This window comes from Chrysochloris asiatica, unplaced genomic scaffold (genome assembly GCF_000296735.1).
Source record: "Chrysochloris asiatica unplaced genomic scaffold, ChrAsi1.0 scaffold00088, whole genome shotgun sequence".
Lineage (NCBI taxonomy): Eukaryota > Metazoa > Chordata > Mammalia > Afrosoricida > Chrysochloridae > Chrysochloris > Chrysochloris asiatica.
In genome coordinates this window covers 370,070-379,739 of record NW_006408606.1, presented here as the reverse complement: position 1 = coordinate 379,739, position 9,670 = coordinate 370,070, and the positions used below count along the sequence as shown (strand labels likewise).

At 38.9% G+C, this 9,670-nt stretch overlaps 1 pseudogene; it reads left to right on the top strand.

The window, feature by feature from the left end:
* The first annotated feature begins 8,966 nt into the window (after positions 1-8,966).
* LOC102832900 overlaps positions 8,967-9,670 on the top strand; it is an 82,622-nt pseudogene continuing 81,918 nt past the window's right edge.

Below are 9,670 nucleotides of genomic sequence, written 5' to 3'. Positions count from 1 at the left end.
TGGACAACATTGCAAAGTATGAGTATTCCAGAACACTTAATTGTACTCATGAGGAATCTGTACATGGACCAAGAGGCAGTTGTTCGAACAGAACATGGGAACACTGAATGTTTTAAAATTAAGAAAGGTGTGTGACAAAGTTGTATTCTTTCACCATACTTATTCAACCTGTATGCTGAGCAAATAATCTGAGAAGCTGGGTTCTATGAAGAAAAACGTGGCATCAGGTTTGGAGGAAGACTTATTAACAACCTGCAATATGCAGATGATACAACCACAAATCTGCTGCACAAGACCTTTTTAAAGTTTTGAAGAACAAAGATTTCAGCTTGAGGACTAAGGTGCGCCTGACCCAAGCCATAGTATTTTCAATAACCTTATGTGCATGCAAAAACTGGACAGTGAATAAGGAAGACCATAGAAGAATTGATGCCTTTGAGTTAGGGTGTTTGAGGAGAATATTGAAAGTGCCACGGGCTGCCAAAAGAACCAGCAGATCTGTGTTGGAAGAAGTGCAGCCAGAGTGCTCCTTGGAGGCCAAGATGGTTAAACTTTGTCTCTCATACCTTGGACATATTGTCAGGAGGGAGAAGTCGCTGGAGAACGATATCATGTTTGGTAAGGTGGAGGGTCAGAGAAAAAGAGGAAGACCCCCAACAAGAGGGTTGGCCAGGTGGCAGTATCGATGGACTCAAGCGTGGTGAGGTTGGCCCGGGATTGGGCAGTGTTTCATTCTGCTGTTCATAGGGTCGTGATGGTTCGGTACCAACTCAATGGCACCTAACAACAACAAGTATTTGATAATTGCAGAAAAACTTGCTGCCATAGTCATGAAAATAATTAGCTGATATCATATGTACTCCTGGTGTGGCACTGTAGGACTAGCACTGAACTGCAACAAGTTTGACAGTTCAAACCCATCAGCTCTTCCCAGACTGGGAACCACAAGTTTGACAGTTCACACCCACCGTTTGCTCCTCAGAAACTCTATACAGTGTTGCTATGAGTTAGAATTGACTCTATGGCACTTAGCAATGACCATCATATGGGGTACATCCTTGACAAGGGTATCTGACTTTCTAGTCCATTTGTACCTGTGTAGTTAGAATTTTCTTTTTCATCTGTAATCACTATGGTTCTACATGTGGCTAATCCGTGTCCTTTCAGTTCCTCTTCTTATTTGTTTGTCTTTCATAACTGGGTACCTTCCTCCACCAAGTGGAGTCCTGGGTGACATAAATGGTTAAAATACTCAACTGCTAATTGAAATATTGGAAGTTAAAGTTCACTGGGAAGTACTCAAAGAAAGGCCTATCATGAAATGGAAACAAAAAACAACAAAAAACTGGAATACCCTATGAAACACACTTCGACTCTAATACTACTTTTAATAGTACATAATCTAGGGAAACAGGATTCCTGATGACACAGTGGTTAAAGTATTCAGCTGTTAATTGATTGAAAGTTTGGTGGCTCCATGTGGCAAAGATGTAAAAGATGTGGCACTATGCTTCTGTAAAATATACCACCTCAGAAACCTTGCTGGGCAGTCCTACTCTGTCCTATTGGATCACTATGAATCAGTATCAACTCAGTGGCAGTGATTTTAGTCTAGTGAATGTGAAAGTGGTTATAAAGCTGAAATTGGAAGGAAGATAGTATCTACCAAAATGAAGGGGAAAAAGAATCAAGTTTGAAGAAGAGAAACCATTACTTATTAAGGCAAAGAGCTAGGAGACTGGTGATACTGTGGTTTAGACATTGGACTTCTAACCATAAGATTGGAGGTACAAACTCACCAGTCACTCTGCATATAAAAGAACGATGTGGCTGTCTGATCCTATAAAGCTGTATCGTCTTGGAAAACTGACATAGGGTCACTGTGACTTGGATCAACTTGATGGCAGTGGTTTGGTTTGGTTTTAGAGCTAGGAGAGATACCTACACTCATAGCTAGTGGTATCCCAAACTAAATCCACTGCAATGGAGTCAGTTCCCATTCATATCAACTCTTTGTAGACAGGGTTTCCGAGGCTGTAAATCCTTATGGGTGCACAAAGCCTAACTTTTCTCCAGATGAGTAGCAGATGGGTTTGAATTGTCAACGTTTTTGTTCGCAGTCCAGTACTTATTCTACAGTGTCACCAGACAGACAATAATTTAATATTATTTTTTAACTGAGAGATTTTAACAAAATTTGAAAAAATTTTAAATTTTAAATTCAGTTTTATTATGTCATGAGTATAACAGGATAATTCACTCCACCCCTTGGCTATTCCCATTGCTTTCTCTGATGCCATTTCTCACCTAACTCCTGTAATTCAGATCATGCTTTACCTCATTCCTAAATATTGCCTCCTTTTTTCTCAACACCCATTCCTAATTTCTGTTGATAAGCAGTTAATTATGTAAAATAAAATGTTTGCATAGCAATTATTAACAATTAACTTTGTATTTTGCACCAATGCAATTGTGATTGTTCATGTCCATGCAAGTTGTAATAAACACCAGAAAAAAGAAAGGGCACTCTTGGCTGAGAGAATTAATTATTAGAATTCTATTAATGTATTTCCTTAGAGGAAGCCAGATGTGTTGACTGGTGGTTAAATATAAATTATAAAAGGGTGAAATCTTACAACTTTTATAGAAGAAAATTGAATGATTTTTTTGCAAGTTGAATTGTATGTACATAAAGTACATACATAAAGTACATAAAGTCTTGGTGTGGTGCTGTGGGTTAACGGGTCAGACTGAAAAGTCATTTGAACTACAAGGTGGGTGGTTCAAGCTCACCAGCTGTTCCTTAGAAACCCTATATGGGGTTGCTATGGGTTGGAATCAACTTGATGGCACTTAACAACAACAACAACAACAAAGCAATAATCAGACCTAAGATTAAAATCTCTATCATGATATTTTTTTCATTAAAAAGAAATCCACTATAACTTCTTTTTTATATGTTTTCCCCTCTACTCCATTTGCTCTATTGTCTACACAACTCTTATACCAGCATGGTTTTCTTTCTACAGTTTTCACTCCCAGAACCATCTATACTTCTGAGAAGCATTTTTGATCTTTTTATTTTTACTATATGCCAAGAATTAACATCAATAAAGAAGAAATTTGGCCAAAAGGAAAATTATTTCCAAAAAAGTACACATATAAAAGATATTTTCCCAAAATGCTCAGCTTTTGACACCAAGGAAAAATGCAAAGTTATTTATGGGAAGAATAATCTCTAGTATTTGACATTGAGTATTTTAATTAGAAATACATATGGGCCATATGTTAAAAATGTATGTAATTATCTATGCAAGGAAACCACAATATCTACCAGGATATAAGTTGGAAGGATGTAGAAATTGCCTTTGCATCTTTTAAAAACTCTTTATAATCTCTAGAGGGGGCATGCACTGTCTAAGGAGCTTTGGGTTGATTTAGGTGAACTTTTATATCTATAAATTATCTCAAACTTTCATGTTGCAAACAAGTTATTTCTATTAATATGACTAGAAAATGTATAGAGCAAGATTACTTCACTTACAAAGCTTTCCTGGGGATATGCATTGACATTTTCACCTATCAGATTTCCACTCAAAAAGTTGAGAATCTATATAGATATGTTTGTGCCAACATAACCACAGAATAATCACTTCAAGTGTAAAATATCATGCTTTTTCATGAAGCACCATGTTAAAACATTGAATTGAGTAAGGCTTTTAAAGTTAAATTCTGTCAAATTAATCTTGAATATATTTGATAATATACTAGACAAGTAATGGTGGTGAAAAGTGTGTTATCTTGAATGTGGCAGTAATTTCAAGGTGAATAACATTTAGATAGACTTTAAACTCTATTATAACCTTTAAGATAATAATGTTATATACAGATTTTTTTTTCTTTCTTCTTAAAGATTGTACCAGCAGATGAACATATAAGTTTTTTGTTGTATCTCTATAAGTAATGACTGATGACTAGTTATATCAGACTTATTTGGAGGGATTATGAAAAGCTCCAGGAATCCAACCCAGATTTATTAAGTTGAAGTCTTGTGAAAGGAGTTCTAAAAAAATTGATCTGCTATATAACTAGTCAAAGAGATTCTTCCATAGGCCAAAAATTGACAATCATAAATATGAAGAGACTTCAAAAGTTCATGGTAAATGGAATAAAAAGACAATGGAATTTTTCCACAATCTTTTTGAAGATCCCCTCATGAGTAAGAAATTCCTGTTTGATCATTATGGAGAATCCCATTATCATTATTATCTTTCTTTCTGTAAAGTAGAATTACATTTTTGAATTTTCTTAAATGTAGTAAGGCATAAAATCATGTTTTTTAAATTAAAAAATATAGTTTTTATTCATATACAGATTTATGATTACAACTTCAAAGTGCTTGTCTTCATGCCAAAGACCATTTCTACTGTCTTCTAAGGGTAGAGAAACTATTCTGTATAATGTTATAATGGATGCACATAAGATCATGCATTTGCCATAACACACTGTACAACACAGAGTAAGTCTAAAGCAAAATGTGAAGCTTAGTTAATAATAATGTATTAATATTGACTCATCAGTTTAAACAAATGATTCACAGGGATTTTCTGCATAATTTCTTGACAAATTTAAAATTGCTCTAAAAATATTCTATTATTTTTAATCTCATATTTCAAGAAATTCCTTAGTCTCAGGTAAAACTTGCCTTACTAATTTCTTAAATGCTTACTTTAAAACACCCAATTCATTTATCCTTAGAGATTTGACATTAGCTATTCCTTCAGTGTAGAATGCATTGAAGTTTTGTTACTCACATCTTATATCAAATATCATCATCAGACATAATATTCTATTAAAAGGAAGTACCAAAAAATGTAATCATAATAGATAATCCAAGTATATAATTTGCTAGTAGGTGAAAAGTTTCATAGGAAAACCATTTTAAAACCCTGGCAAGGGAGGTGCTAGTTCCAGTATGTGATGAAACAAGTATGTATCAAGAGTTTTAAGAATTTGCTAGCTTTTACCAACAGGAGCAAGTATAATACTTCCGTGATTAGAATTTGAGAGTTCTTGATTAAGGATGTTAGAGTTAAGATGGGATGAGCAAGAATTTATTAACTTGGAGCAAACTTTCTACTATCATGGTTTTCAGAATACTGGTGAAAAAAAAAAAGAAAAAGATATGATTGAGGGCAATAGTAGCTCAGAGGTAGGATTCTTGCCTTCCAAGTGGAAGAACTGTTTCTGATTCCTGGCAAGTGTAGCTACCAATTGTCTATAATTGGAGGCATGTTTGTAGCTTTGATGCTAAACAGGGTTCATCAGAATTTACAGACAAAGTTATACTAGGCAGAATGTCCTGAGAGTCTACTTTTGAAAGTCAACCAATGAAATGACAATGGTCACATTTTATTATGCATGGGGTCCCCACAGTCAGAGGCCAACTTGACAGCCAATAACAATATACTCAGTGGCATGGAAATACCCTACCTGCTTCCTCAGTTAGCAGAGCAATTAATAAAGCAGCTGAGGTCACTGGATATGCAGGAATGGATGCATTGCACTTGTAAAATACCAGAAGATTCACCCAAGGAACAGAAAGAACACAAGAACATGCCATTTACCTGGGACATTTGACAAGCTCTGGTGCTAGGTGACTAAGTAGATCAGTGGTAGCTCTTTTCTGCAGCCAGGGCTAAAGATAATGCAACTGTCACAGAACTGAGATCCTTGGCATCCATGGAGATGATGTTCCTTCTCCCAAATAATAGAGAACAGACAGCACTGTGTAACCATCAGAACTCAGAAGGCTGTGATTACTATAATTATTGACAATGTCAGAGGGCCAGCGAAGAGGTCTTACCTTTAGGGAGCTATGGATATGGTTAATAGAGCATAAAATCCCTAGGATGAAACTTATGAGCAGTCAACAGGGGTGCTGCTTAATTTCTATAATCTCAGAAGGCAGAAAAGGAATAGCAGGGAGTGAGTACAATTGCACCAATAAAAATAATTGAGCCCTTGTTCATTTCCCAGACTTCAACCATCGACAAAATGACCAGATATCTTGAAAACGAGAAACTATCATCATGGCAATTATATACTGTGATGATTCTCTCAGTTCCTTCCCAAAGAGAGTTCAGGCCTTTTATTGGTCTCAAAGTACATTAATATAAAAGGAACACCAGAAACCTGGAAGTTGGGGTCAGAATGGACATTAACACATAAGCCTGCCTTCCTCTTGGAGTGGGACAGCTGTTTGCCTCAATGGTGTCTGGTTACCTTGAATTGGTTCCCATTCATATCAGCCCCATGCAAATCAGAACGAAAAACCACTCAGCCTGGTGCCATCCTCCCAATTGTTATAACTAAGTCCATTTTTGTTGCCACAGTGTCAGTCCATCTTGATAGGGGTATTCCTCTTTTTCTTTGATGACTCACTTTACCAAGCATGGTGTCCTTCTCCAGGCACTAATACCTTCTAACAATATGTCCGAAGAGCGAGAGACAAGGTCTCCTTATCCTCACTTCTAAGGAGCATTCTGTCTGTACTTCCAACACAGATTTGTTTGGTATTTGTAAATATTCTTTTTCAAACACCATAATTAAAATACATGGATTCAGCAAGGTGGAACACACTAGGGGGAGGGGTGGGGTTACACTCTGGTCACTGGAACACACTAGGGGGAGGGGTGGGGGCACCCACTCTGGTCACTGGAGTGGAGGTGCATGGACAGGAAAGACCAATGAATAGATACAGAGAAAGGAGGGAAGGGTGTCCACGCCTTTGTCTCAGAGGATCAGTCAGGAGTCAGGCATCCATGGTGGCTTTGATCCTTCCCCCTCAAGGTCTCACCCAGGATGGCCACTATGGAGCCACTGAGGCAGAAAGATCCACAAGTACTACATTTCTTGCTTCTGCTGCAGATCCCACTGGCTGTGAGCCTTCAAACTTTCTGAGTATTCCTTTGTATGTGGTTCAGAGTTCTGGGCACTGTCCCCTGAGCCTACTTTGTCTGGTGCTCTGTGTTGTTGCTGAAGGAGATCCTCACTGCACTTCTTCCCAATCCACCATCAAGACCTGCCTCCCCAGCATTTCATCCTGTTATATGCAACAATAACAATTAACCTCAAGTATAGTTGTCCAAATCCACCTAGGTCTGGTGATTCATTCCCATAAAAAGTGTTAAGTCACTTCTGATTCATAGAGTTGCCTTTGTGGGAGCAAAAAGTCTCATCTTACTCCCATGGAGTAACTAGTGGGCTTGAACTGCGGGCCTTGTGTTTTGTAGTCTAGTTCTTATGAAGCCATTGCACCATAAAGATTACAACCAAGGAAATGCTATGAAGCAGCAGTTCCACTCTGAGACACATGGGTTGCCTTGAGTAGGAAATTAAAAGACTGAGAAACAGGGATACAGTTTGGAACATTTTAACACAAAGCACACTACTTCTCTCATCTCCCTCACTGGGGCGCTTGTCTCCCCCTGTAGTATTGGCAAGAGACATGTGCTTGTTATGGACCAAAGGATTAAGAAAATTCATGTTGTATCAGGGGTGAGCCCCCTCACTTCAATAAGGCACAGCTGCAGAACAAGGTGAACACAATTACGCATCGCCCACAGCAATCCAACCCTTTGAACTCTTAAGAAACAAATCTACCAAGAGCGAGCCAACAACTATCTGACATTTTTCTGACCCATTGTACAGCAATGATGCCAGGAGCTTGGCTGTCATTGCGGGAAAATTGCAAGCAACTTCCAGTCCAATGTCTTGCTGGGGCCTCCGCAGCCTCTCCACCCTGTTCCACTCACCCTTGTGTGCATTGTTCTCTCCCAAGGATCCCTTCCACTCAACCATTCTAGCCCAGACACTTACCAAACACCTTTACATAATCTTTGCTGCTGAACATTACTTTGGACTTGGAGTTGTGTTAGCTGCATTCCTATTCATCAAAATGTCTCTAAGTGACTGAAGGAGGTTCATGTGTTAATCTTCTCATTTTCACTGTTATACTGATGTTTCAAACTGGGAACTGTGGATCTTGAAAGATCTATAAGAAGGAATGGTGTGAATGATGAGGGATAGTTTGCTCCATGGTGTATATGAATAGCAAATGTCATTTGTCAAAATGTAAACATCCATGCATTTTTGCCTATAAGCTCATTGTTGTCTCTGTTGTTAGAGGTCATCAGATCTGTTTTGGGTAATGGTGACCACCAAGGTCTCCCAGTCCTGTGACATCCACATGATGGGGTGTGGCTTGCACTGTGACTTACTGTTTTCCATGACTAATTTTTGTAAGTCAATTGCCAGTCCTCTCTTCCTAACTTATCTTAGTCTGGAAGTTCCACTGAAACCTGTTCAGCACATATATCACGCTTCTAGTCAGTCATAGTGAATATTTGTTCCCCACCTGAAAAGGTCTATACATCTACCCTTTGCATTCTTTAAGCTCAAGCCCTGATGAAGTAGTGATAAAGAGTTCTGTTGCTAACTGAAAAGTTGAGACACTTTAAACCCACCAGCTGCTTTGTAGGAGAAAGATGTGACAGTCAGCTTCTGTAAAGGTGTCAACCTTGGAAATTCTACAGGTCTGTTCTGCCCTGTACTACATAGTCACTATGAGTCAAAACTGACTTAAGGGAAACTGGTTTTTTGTTTTTGTTTTTTTTTTTGGTTTAAGGCCAACCAAGTCTACTCTTTCAGGAAGCCTTCCTGCCTATGCTTTCCCACAACAATTTCAGAGGCCTTGGATGTTGGGCTTTTGTCTTACTTTCTGAGTTCCCAAGTGACTCTGCTGCTTGGGACCCAAATTATGGTGACATGGTATCATCTTTGGTTCCTTTGTCCCCACCCTTCTCTTCCTCAACCTCCAGAAATGCCCTACAAGTTTTGGGATGTGCAGACCACTGTGCACCCACTCATTTAGGCACATTTCAAGCAGAAGTTTGGGGAGGGGCATGAACCGTTTGGAATCCTTGGATCTCAAGTTAACGCCTGGGGACAGGACTGCGATGATGATGTCCTCAGTTCCCCATCACCTCCACCCTCATCTTCACAAACAGCTCGAGACCTTCCAGTATAAGGTCTGGTGGCAGATATATACCTTAGAGTGAGTCCTGACCCTTCAGTGGAGGAGCAGCAGGCTGGTCAAGATCTGATTATTCTCTCATTGTCCCTCTACCCAGTCACTTTTGGTCAACCCTGCTTTTCGTTCCTAACAACATGACTGTTGGTGAGCTTCAGCCAGGGGATGTGGCTTGTTCTGGGTTAGAATTTATCAATATTGTGGTTGTGAGGTGTCATCAAGTCAGTTCCAACTCATGGAGAACCTGGATAGGGTTTCTGGGAGCTCCTGGTGGGTTTGAACCACCAACCTTGTGGTTAGCAATCCAGTACTTAACCTACAGTGCCATGCCAGACAGAGGTAGATTGTACATGAGTGGTGTGTATGATTTAAAACTCTTTGAGGCCAATTATTATATATATATATGATACACATATATATGTATATATGGAGCTCTTGTAGTGTAGTGGTTACGAATAGGGCTGTTAACCTCAAGGTTGGCAGTTCAAAACTACCAGCAGTTCCACAGGAAAAAGATGAGGCTTTCTGCTCCTGTAAAGATTTACAGCCTCAGAAACCCTGTGCAGGGTTACTCTG